At 47.0% G+C, this 12,232-nt stretch overlaps 1 protein-coding gene across 2 annotated transcripts in view; it reads left to right on the top strand.

The window, feature by feature from the left end:
- Positions 1-12,232, top strand: part of OGFRL1 (opioid growth factor receptor like 1) — an 88,090-nt gene that overhangs the window by 72,284 nt on the left and 3,574 nt on the right. The gene's annotated exons all lie outside the window — the stretch shown is intronic.

The following is a 12,232-nucleotide window of genomic DNA, read 5'->3' as shown; positions in this document are numbered from 1 at the left end:
TGTTGCATAACTTGCATGATGTTATTGTACTGGGTTTTCCATGGTTACAGGAACATAATCCGGTGCTGGATTGGAAATCTATGTCTGTGACTTCCTCTTCCCCCTCTTCTGAAGTCCCTGAGTTTTTGTCGGATTTCCAGGATGTATTTGATGAGCCCAAGTCCAGTTCCCTTCCTCCACATAGGGACTGTGATTGTGCTATTAACTTGATTCCTGGCTGTAAGTTCCCTAAGGGCCGACTTTTCAATCTGTCTGTGCCAGAGCATACCGCCATGCGGAGTTATGTCAAGGAGTCTTTGGAAAAGGGGCATATTCGGCAGTCTTCGTCACCATTGGGAGCGGGATTCTTTTTTGTTGCCAAGAAGGATGGCTCCTTGAGACCCTGTATTGATTATCGCCTTCTTAATAAGATTACGGTCAAATTCCAATACCCTTTACCTTTGCTTTCTGATTTGTTTGCTCTGTTTAAGGGGGTTAGTTGGTTTACTAAGATTGACCTTCAAGGGGCATATAATCTTGTTCGTATTAAACAGGGTGACGAGTGGAAAACTGCATTTAATACGCCCGAAGGCCATTTTGAATACCTTGTGATGCCTTTCGGGCTTTCTAATGCTCCTTCTGTATTTCAGTCCTTCATGCATGATATTTTCCGCAATTATCTTGATAAATTCATGATTGTGTATTTGGATGATATTTTGATTTTTTTTGATGATTGGGAGTCTCATGTGAAGCAGGTCAGGATGGTATTCCAGATCCTTCGTGATAATGCTTTATTTGTGAAGGGGTCTAAGTGCCTATTTGGAGTTCAGAAGGTCTCTTTTTTGGGTTTTATTTTTTCTCCCTCGTCTATAGAAATGGATCCTGTTAAAGTCCAAGCCATTCATGACTGGATTCAACCCACATCGGTGAAGAGCCTTCAGAAATTTTTGGGTTTTGCTAATTTTTATCGCCGTTTCATTGCCAATTTTTCCAGTGTGGTTAAGCCCCTGACCAATTTGACGAAGAAAGGCACTGATGTGACGAATTGGTCCTCTGCAGCGGTTGAGGCCTTTCAGGAGCTTAAACGCCGATTTACTTCTGCCCCTGTGTTGCGTCAGCCGGATGTTTCTCTTCCTTTTCAGGTTGAGGTTGACGCTTCTGAGATTGGGGCAGGGGCCGTTTTGTCTCAGAGGAATTCTGATGGTTCTTTGATGAAACCGTGTGCTTTTTTTTCCAGAAAGTTTTCGCCTGCGGAGCACAATTATGACGTTGGCAATCGGGAGTTGTTGGCTATGAAGTGGGCATTTGAGGAGTGGCGACATTGGCTTGAGGGAGCCAAGCACCGCGTTGTGGTCTTGACCGATCATAAGAATCTGATTTACCTTGAGTCGGCCAAGCGGCTGAACCCTAGACAGGCTCGATGGTCCCTGTTTTTCTCCCATTTTGATTTTGTGGTCTCGTATCTTCCGGGATCTAAGAATGTTAAGGCTGATGCCCTCTCTAGGAGTTTTTTGCCTGATTCTCCTGGAGTCCTTGAGCCGGTTGGCATTCTTAAGGAAGGGGTGATTCTTTCTGCCATTTCCCCTGATTTGCGGCGGGGGCTTCAGGAATTTCAGGCTGATAAACCTGACCGCTGTCCAGTGGGGAAGCTGTTTGTTCCTGATAGATGGACTAGTAAGGTAATTTCTGAGGTTCATTCTTCAGTGTTGGCTGGTCATCCTGGGATTTTTGGTACCAGAGATTTGGTTGCTAGGTCCTTTTGGTGGCCTTCCTTGTCGCGGGATGTGCGTTCTTTTGTGCAGTCCTGTGGGACTTGTGCCCGGGCCAAGCCTTGCTGTTCCCGCGCTAGTGGGTTGCTTTTGCCTTTGCCGGTCCCTGAGAGGCCCTGGACGCATATTTCCATGGATTTTATTTTGGATCTTCCTGTTTCCCAGAAGATGTCTGTTATCTGGGTGGTTTGTGACCGGTTCTCTAAAATGGTCCATTTGGTACCTTTGCCTAAATTGCCTTCCTCCTCTGATTTGGTTCCATTGTTTTTTCAGCATGTGGTTCGTTTGCATGGCATTCAGGAGAATATTGTGTCTGACAGAGGTTCCCAGTTTGTTTCTAGGTTTTGGCGGGCCTTTTGTGCTAGGATGGGCATTGATTTGTCTTTTTCTTTGGCGTTCCATCCTCAGACAAATGGCCAAACTGAGCGAACTAATCAGACGTTGGAAACCTATTTGAGATGCTTTGTGTCTGCTGATCAGAATGATTGGGTGGCTTTCTTGCCGTTGGCCGAGTTTGCCCTTAATTATCGGGCTAGTTCGGCTACTTTGGTTTCGCCTTTCTTTTGTAATTTTGGTTTTCATCCTCGTTTTTCTTTGGGGCAGGTTGAGCCTTCTGATTGTCCTGGTGTGGATTCTGTGGTGGACAGGTTGCAGCAGATTTGGACTCATGTGGTGGACAATTTGGCGTTGTCTCAGGAAAAGGCTCAACGTTTTGCTAACCGCCGTCGGTGTGTTGGTCCCCGGCTTCGGGTGGGGGATTTAGTCTGGTTATCTTCTTGTCATGTTCCTATGAAGGTTTCTTCCCCTAAGTTCAAGCCTCGGTTTATTGGTCCTTATAAGATTTCTGAGATTATCAATCCGGTGTCTTTTCGTTTGGCCCTTCCAGCCTCTTTTGCCATCCACAATGTTTTCCATAGATCTTTGTTGCGGAGATATGTGGTGCCCGTTGTTCCCTCGGTTGATCCTCCTGCCCCGGTGTTGGTTGAGGGGGAGTTGGAATATGTGGTGGAGAAAATTTGGGATTCTCGTTTTTCGAGGCGGAGGCTTCAGTATCTTGTCAAGTGGAAGGGTTATGGCCAGGAGGATAATTCTTGGGTTGTTGCCTCCGATGTCCATGCCACCGATTTGGTTCGTGCCTTTCACTTGGCTCGCCCTGATCGGCCTGGGGGCTCTGGTGAGGGTTCGATGACCCCTCCTCAAGGGGGGGTACTGTTGCGAATTCCGCTCTTGGGCTCCCTCCGGTGGTTGTAAGTGGCACTTTTGTGAGTTCTGCTCTTGGGCTCCCTCCGGTGGTTTTGAGTGGAACTGCTGCTCCTTGGATTTAGCAGTCAGCAGCTGCTTCCACTGATCGTCTTTCTGGCTCGGCTATTTATCCTGGCTCTATCCTTCAGCCTGGGCCAGTTGTCAATGGTTCCTGGTTGGATTCACCTCTCTGCTTGGATTTCCCTGATATTCTGACCAGTTCAGCAAAGATAAGTCCTTGCTTGTTCTTTTGCTGTCCACATATTGTGGACTTAATCGTTCAGCTCTTTCTATGTTTTTTCTTGTCCAGCTTGTCAATATGGATTTATTCCGTTAAGCTGGAAGCTCTGGGAAGCAGATTTACCCTCCACAGCTTTAGTTAGGTGTGGAGATTTTTGTAAACTCTGTGGTGGATTTTTCAATTTTTTTTTATACTGACCGCACAGTATTCTGTCCTGTTCTATCTATCCAGCTAGACTGGCCTCCTTTGCTACATTCTGATTTCATTCTGCGTATGTCATTTCCCTCTCCACTCACAGTCAATATTTGTGGGGGGCTGCCTTTCCTTTGGGGATTTTCTCTGAGGCAAGATAGCTTTCCTGTTTCCATCTTTAGGGGTAGTTAGTCCTCCGGCTGTGACAAGGTGTCTAGGGAGTGACAGGAACATCCCACGGCTACTTCTAGTGTTGTGATAAGCTCAGGAACTGCGGTTTGTACAGGTACCACCTCCTCCAGAGCTCGTCCCATGTTGCTCCTAAACCACCAGTTCATAACAGTTTTCATATACCACCAAAGCATCTTTCAACCTTTCAGTGAGACCCTGAAGAAATTGGCTACTGAGAGCTGGGTCATTCCACTTAGTAGCAGTTGCCCACCAGTGGAATTCGGAGCTACACGTCTCTACTGACCGATTCCCCTGCTGAAGTTGACGCAACCTGGACTCGCCCAAGGAGACTCAGTCAGGGTCATCATAAATAAGGGCTAAAGCCCGAAAAAATTCCTCCACAGACAGGAGATAAACTGAATCCTGTGGCAAAGAGAAAGACCAGGACTGCATATCTCCCTGTAGTAAAGAGATCACAATACCGACAAGTTGCTCTTAATTCCAGTGGAGTGATGCTGAAGTTTAAAATAAAGTTTCCAAGCTTCCTTAAACACCAAAAGCTTGTCTCTTCCTCCAGAAAACATGCCTGGGAGGGCAATCTTGGGTTCAGGTTGGACCGGCCTACCTGCAGAGACTCCAACATCCGCAACCTGTTGTCGCTGCTGTTGAACCTCATATCTGAGGTCAGTCACCTCCACAGACATCGTAGCTGCTCTGTCAGCCCTGCAACCGTATCCATACCAAGGGAGAAAATGGGGGAAAAAAACATACCTCAAAAAACCCCACAATCACATGTCAGGTTTTTTCCCTTAAATATGAACAGTCGGTGATAATGTCACGCACAGTGAAGGACAGACTAAGTGGAACATGAAGGGGGCCCAACACTAGGGAAGGGGGGAGTGAAGACCCTTAGGCAGGTCTAAAGTCACCCTGTCTGCCCTAAATGTCCCCATATAGGTTCTGCACCTATTGCCAAGCAGGAACCTAATCCATGTCTGACCCTGGCAATAAACCCTGCTTCGGGAAGGACTGGGTGGACACTAATCAATTCCACTACAACTTAAGACAGCTGAGATAGACAAACAAAGGGAACACTTATCTGGAGTAGACTCCAAGAGGGAACACAGATGTTCTTCAGAAGCACCAAAGAAGAAGATAGTCGACTGCTAAAGCTCCAAGCCTAACAAGGGAAAATGTAAATATCACTGGTGAAGGAGTGGGCACAGATGAAGTACCTCTGCACCCTTCTGCACAGTTTCGAAATGGCTACTAAGATGGGTAGCTCTGATGATGCTGTCTTTTCTACATGCTGGAGCACTTTGAATAGTCTGCATGAGGAGGTTGTGGTCCCAGAGGAAGAGGTGGAAGCAGGGAAGGATGCGGAAGGGATTACAATATCTCTAAGTTCAGGACTGTCTTTGCACAGGTGGGTGTCATGTGACCGTGGATTACAGCGATCAAGGGGGCTCATGGTACCAGACAAACTGTTAGTGAAGGTGCAGGAGCCGAGGAACAAATTGAGGAGGAAGAGATGATGGTTGTGCAACAGTCAGGAGATGAAAAGGATAATGATCCCCTCTCTGTTGTCCATGGTTGGCAGGAGATGACTGAGGAAGCAACCCTTGGGGTTAGAAATCGTGCTGACTACTGGGTCACCACTCTTAAAGATCCACGGTAAAAGAGTAATTTTTGCCAGATGCTTCCTCCCATTGGAAAGGGACGCACTCATGCTGGAGTATCAAAACGCGCTTGTAGACAATCGAGAGGTTTTCCCCAAGACAGCAGTGAGGCACACAGTGTGCATCGCAGTTCTAGTCTGCCAACCCCAGGTGCATCAGGGCGTCTTCGCAAAAACATTAGCAGTGTAAGTGGCATAAGCAATTTCACATGTTTTTTTAGACAAGTCCATGCACCAGCATAACAGAGTACATGTCTGACACCTTGTGAACGACTGGAGAGGATAGTCCAGGAGTATCTTGAGTTCAGCATCAATGCCATTAGGGGGATTTTGGACTATTTTGCATTTTGGTCTTCAAAATGCTCACCTGTCACGCCTTGGAGGTTTTGCCATGCCCGGCAGCCAGCGTTTCTCTCAGAACGTGTCTACAGTGCTGCTGATGGTGTCCTGACGCATAAGCGCGTCCGACTCTCCCCAGAAAGTGTATGTCACCTAACTTTCATTAAATTGAACAAGTCATGGATCTCCAATAACTTTTGCACCCCAATCGCAGACTGGACAGACTAGGCGATGGTGTCATTTTTAGTGTCATGCAGTGACCTCACGTTATTTCAGTCTGTGCCACCTTTGCCATGGATTCTGTGCCTGCTGCTGATGTTACAAACGACTTTTTGAAATGTGAAGACTCGAAGTTGGGTCTCCATCTAGTTAGTTGCCTGTAGTGGAAGGGGTGTCAGAGGCCTATTACACTGTTTATACTCTGTGAAAATTGATGCCACTTTAGTGCTGTATGACAATAATTTTTTGAAATGTGGAGACTCCAAGTTGGGTCTCCTTCATGTGTGTTTCCCATAGAAGTAGGGCTCCGAGACAGGCAGGTCTGCACTTACTTTCACTCAACTACCTGTTACTTTTCTTACATTTTTCTACCAATTGTACTCTATGAAACTGATGTTTGTACCATCTGAATCTGGTTGGGAAATTAAAAAAAAAATTGGAACTGTTCATGAAGTGTCAGAGCTCTCCGCAAAGAAGTCTTACACCACTCCCTTAACCACAAGGTCTTAATTGAAACTTCAGTTCAAAGCTGTAAATGCTGGGCCAGACCCTGATACATCATGCATGGCCCATGGCTGACTGCTGCTGTGCCATTAGCGAATTTCTTCTGTTGGCCATTTTTTATGGTGTCTGCCCCTAATTTTAACTCTATGGGAAGCTATTTGTCACCTCTTAAGGTATTGTGTATATGTTTGGTTTGGCCTCCCATTGAATTTAATGGGGTTCGGGAACGTTCATTGAGCTGTTGAGCAAATCGAACCTTGAAAACTTCTCTCATCTCTACTTTTGATGTAGTTATTTTCATCGTGCATTCATTTATTCTCTATTTAGTTTTCTGTACCATGCTCCATGTGTGCTCCATGTGTGTGCTCCATGTTTTTGTTCTTTATCCATAGGTTCTTAAAGGGAATCTGTCACCCAGGAGTTTTCTACCCCATCTGGTAGACCCTGATTCCAGCATTGTATCACTTACTTTGCTGAGTGCTGCAGTTTTGATTAAAAACTGATTTATCTGCTTCAGATCTACAAGTTCTCTGAATGCTGGGCTCTGGGCCCACCCACACCACTGATTGACAGCTTTCTGTGAACACTGTGCCAAAGTAGAAAACTGCCTATCATTGTTGAGGGCATGGTTGGACTACACAGCACCAGGTTTACTAGTCCTCAATTGATAATATCCTGCTGATTAACCCCTTCCCGACCTTTGACGCATGCGCTGCGTCATGAAAGTCTGTGCCAATCCGACCTATGACGCAGCGTATGCGTCATGGAATGATCGCGTCCCTGCAGATCGGGTGAAGGGGTTAACTCCCATTGTACCCGATCTGCAGGGACAGGGGGAGTGGTGCTTCAGCCCAGGGGGGGTGGCTTCACCCCCCCGTGGCTACGATCGCTCTGATTGGCTGTTGAAAGTGAAACTGCCAATCAGAGCGATTTGTAATATTTCACCTAAAAAAATGGTGAAATATTACAATCCAGCCATGGCCGATGCTGCAATATCATCGGCCATGGCTGGAAATACTTAAGTGACCCCCCCCCACACCCACCGATCGCCCCCCCCCAGTCCTCCGTTATGGGGTCCGGTCCCCTCCGTCCGCCTGCCGGCTCCCCCGTCCTCCTGTCCGCTCCCTCCTTGTTTGAATTCACCCCCCCTGTGGTCCGATCACCCCCCCTGTGCTCCAATCCACCCCCCCACCACCCCTTCATACTTACCGATCCTCCCGGTGTCCGTACGTCTCCTCGCTGGGCGCCGCCATCTTCCAATATGCTCAGTGCGCCCGCCGAAATCTGCCAGCCGGCAGATTCCTTACAAGTACATTTTGATCGCTGTGGTAGGTTCTATCACAGCGATCAAAATAAAAAAAATAATAAATACCCCCCCCCCTTTATCACCCCCATAGGTAGGGAGAATAATAAAATAAAGAAAATATATATATTTTTTTTTTTCGTTTTCCACTAGGGTTAGGGTTAGAACTAGGGTTAGGGTTAGAACTAGGGGTAGGGTTAGGGGTAGGGTTAGGGTTACGGGTAGGGTTAGGGTTAGGGGTAGGGTTAGGGTTATGGCATGTGCGGATTTGGCTGCGGATCCGCAGCGGATTGGCCGCGGATCCGCAGCGGATTTGGCCGCGGATCCGCAGCGGATTTGGCCGCGGATCCGCAGCGGATTTGGCCGCGGATCCGCAACGGATTTGGCCGCGGATCCGCAGCGGATTTGGCCGCGGATCCGCAGCGGATTTGGCTGCGGATCCGCAGCGGATTGGCCGCGGATCCGCAGCGGATTGGCCGCTGCGAATTCGTTGCAGTTTTCCATCAGGTTTACAGTACCATGTACACCTATGGAAAACCAAATCCACTGTGCCCATGGTGCGGAAAATTCCGTACAGAAACGCTGCGTTGTATTTTCTGCAGCATGTCAATTCTTTGTGCGGATTCCGCAGCGTTTTACACCTGTTCCTCAATAGGAATCCGCAGGTGAAATCCGCACAAAAAAACACTGGAAATCTGCTGTAAATCTGCAGGTAAAACGCAGTGCCTTTTACCTGCGGATTTTTCAAAAATCGTGCGGAAAAATCTCACACGAATCCGCAACGTGGGCACATAGCCTTAGGGTTAGGGTTGGAATTAGAGTTAGGGTACCGTCTCACAGTGGCACTTTGATCGCTACGACGGTACGATCCGTGACGTTCCAGCGATATCCATACGATATCGCTGTGTCTGACACGCAGCAGCGATCAGGGACCCTGCTGAGAATCGTACGTCGTAGCAGATCGTTTGGAACTTTCTTTCGTCGCTGGATCTCCCGCTGTCATCACTGGATCCTTGTGACAGCGATCCAGCGATGCGTTCGCTTGTAACCAGGGTAAACATCGGGTTACTAAGCGCAGGGCCGCGCTTAGTACCCCGATGTTTACCGTGGTTACCAGCGTAAAAGTAAAAAAAATAAAACCGTACATACTCACATTTCGGTGTCCTTCAGGTCCCTTGCCGTCTGCTTCCCGCTCTGACTGTCTGCCGGCCAGAAAGTGAGAGCACAGCACAGCAGTGACGTCACCGCTGCGCTCTGCTCTCACTGTACGGCGGCACTCAGTCAGAGCGGGAAGCAGACGGCAAGGGACCTGAAGGACACCGAAATGTGAGTATGTACGGTTTTTTTTTTTTACTTTTACGCTGGTAACCACGGTAAACATCGGGTTACTAAGCGCGGCCCTGCGCTTAGTAACCCGATGTTTACCCTGGTTACCCGGGACCTTGGCATCGTTGGTCGCTGGAGAGCGGTCTGTGTGACAGCTCCCCAGCGACCACACAACGACTTTCCAACGATCACGGCCAGGTCGTATCGCTGGTCGTGAACGTTGGTAAATCGTTATGTGAGACGGTACCCTTAGGGTTGGAATTAGGGCTAGGGTTGGAAATAGGGTTAAGATTAGGCTTGTGGTTAGGGTTAAGGATAGGGTTAGGGTTGTGTTGGGGTTACAGTTGTGGGTAGGGTTGGGATTAGGGTTAGGAGTAGGGTTAGGGTTGGATTTAGGGTTACGGGTGTGTTGGGGTTAGGGTTGTGGTTAGGGGTGTGTTGGGGTTAGGGTTGTGATTAGGGTTATGGCTACAGTTGGGATTAGGGTTAGGGGTGTGTTGGGGTTAGTGTTGAAGTTAGAATTGAGGGGTTTCCACTGTTTAGGCACATCAGGGGTCTCCAAACGCAACATGGCGCCACCATTGATTCCAGCCAATCTTGCGTTCAAAAAGTCAAATGGTGCGCACTCCCTTCCAAGCCCCGACGTGCGCCCAAACAGTGGTTTACCCCCACATATGGGATACCAGCGCACTCAGGACAAACTGGGCAACAACTATTGGGGTCCAATTTCTCCTGTTACCCTTGCAAAAATAAAAAATTACTTGCTAAAACATAATTTTTGAGGAAAGAACAATTATTTTTTATTTTCATGGCTCTACGTTATAAACTTATGTGAAGCACTTGGGGGTTGAAAGTGCTCACCACACATTTAGATAAGATCCTTTTGGGGTCTAGTTTCCAAAATGGGGTCACTTGTGGGGTGTTTCTACTGTTTAGGCACATCAGGGGCTCTGCAAATGCAACGTGACGCCCGCAGACCATTCCATCAAAGTCTGCATTTCAAATGTCACTACTTCCCTTCCGAGCCCTGACATGCGCCCAAACAGTGGTTTACCCCCACATATGAGGCATCAGCGTACTCACAACAAACTGGGCAACAAATATTGGGGTCCAATTTCTCCTGTTACCCTTGTGAAAATAAACAATTGCTTGCTAAAACATCTTTTTTGAAGAAAGAAAAATGATTTTTTATTTTCACGGCTCTGCGTTGTAAACTTCTGTGAAGCACTTGGGGGTTGAACGTGCTCACCACACATCTAGATAAGTTCCTTGGGGGGTCTAGTTTCCAAAATGGGGTCACTTGTGGGGGGTTTCTACTGTTTAGGCACATCAGGGGCTCTGCAAACGTAACATGATTCCCGCAGACCATTCCATCAAAGTCTGCATTCCAAATCGTCACTACTTCCCTTCCGAGCCCCGGCATGTGCCCAAACAGTGGTTTACCCCCACATATGGGGTATCGGCGTACTCAGGAGAAACTGGACAACAACTTTTGGGGTCCAATTTCTCCTGTTACCCTTGGGAAAATAAAAAATTGTGGGTTAAAAAATCATTTTTGAGGAAAGAAAAATAATTTTTTATTTTCATGGCTCTGCGTTATAAACTTCTGTGAAGCACTTGGGGGTTCAAAGTGCTCACCACACATCTAGATTAGTTCCTTGGGAGGTCTAGTTTCCAAAATGGGGTCACTTGTGGGGGAGCTCCAATGTTTAGGCACACAGGGGCTCTCCAAACGCGACATGGTGTCCGCTAATGATTGAAGCTAATTTTCCATTCAAAAAGCCAAATGGCGTGCCTTCCCTTCCGAGCCCTGCCGTGCGCCCAAACAGTGGTTTACCCCAACATATGGGGGTATCATCGTACTCAGGACAAACTGGACAACAACATTTGGGGTCCAATTTCTCCTATTATCCTTGGGAAAATAAAAAACTCCGGGCTAAAAATCATTTTTGAGGAAAGAAAAATAATTTTTTTATTTTCATGGCTCTGCGTTATAAACTTCTGTGAAGCACCTGGGGGTTTTAAGTGCTCACTATGCATCTAGATTAGTTTCTTGGGGGGGTCTAGTTTCCAAAATGGGGTCACTTGTAGGGGAGCTCCGATGTTTAGGCACACAAGGGGCTCTCCAAACGCGACATGGTGTCCACTATTGATTGGAGCTAATTTTCCATTCAAAAAGTCAAATGGCGCGCCTTCCCTTCCGAGCCTTGCCGTGCACCCAAACAGTGGTTTACCCCCACATATGAGGTATCAGCGTACTCAGGAGAAATTGCCCAACAAATTTTAGGATCCATTTTATCCTGTTGCCCATGTGAAAATGAAAAAATTGAGGCTAAAACAAATTTTGTGTGAAAAAAAAGTACTTTTTCATTTTTACGGATCAATTTGTGAAGCACCTGAGGGTTTAAAGTGCTCACTATGCATCTAGATAAGTTCCTTGGGGGGTCTAGTTTCCAAAATGGGGTCACTTGTGGGGGATCTCCAATGTTTAGGCACACAGGGCCTCTCCAAACCTGACATGGTGTCCGCTAACTATGGAGATAATTTTTCATTCAAAAAGTCAAATGGCGCTCCTTCCCTTCCGAGCCTTACCATGTGCCCAAACAGTAGTTTACCCCCACATATGAGGTATTGGCGTACTCAGGAGAAATTGCCCAACAAATTTTAGGATCCATTTTATCCTGTTGCCCATGTGAAAATGAAAAAATTGAGGCTAAAAGAAATTTTGTGTGAAAAAAAAAGTACTTTTTCATTTTTACGGATTAATTTGTGAAGCACCTGGGGGTTTAAAGTGCTCACTATGCTTCTAGATAAGTTCCTTGGGGGGTCTAGTTTCCAAAATGCGGTCACTTGTGGGGGAGCTCCAATGTTTAGGCACACGGGGGCTCTCAAAACGCGACATGGTGTCCGCTAAAGATTGGAGCCAATTTTTCATTCAAAAAGTCAAATGGCGCTCCTTCCCTTCCGAGCCCTGCCGTGCGCCCAAACAGTGGTTTACCCCCACATATGAGGTATCAGCGTACTCAGGACAAATTGGACAACAACATTCGTGGTCCAGTTTCTCCTTTTACCCTTGGGAAAATAAAAAAATTGTTGCGAAAAGATCATTTTTGTGACTAAAAAGTTAAATGTTAATTTTTCCCCTCCATGTTGCTTCTGCTGCTGTGAAACACCTGAAGGGTTAATAAACTTCTTGAATGTGGTTTTGAGCACCTTGAGGGGTGCAGTTTTTAGAATGGTGTCACTTTTGGGTATTTTCAGCCATATAG

The sequence above is a fragment of the Ranitomeya variabilis genome, chromosome 2 (assembly GCF_051348905.1).
Source record: "Ranitomeya variabilis isolate aRanVar5 chromosome 2, aRanVar5.hap1, whole genome shotgun sequence".
NCBI lineage: Eukaryota > Metazoa > Chordata > Amphibia > Anura > Dendrobatidae > Ranitomeya > Ranitomeya variabilis.
This window is presented reverse-complemented; position numbering and strand designations above follow the sequence as displayed.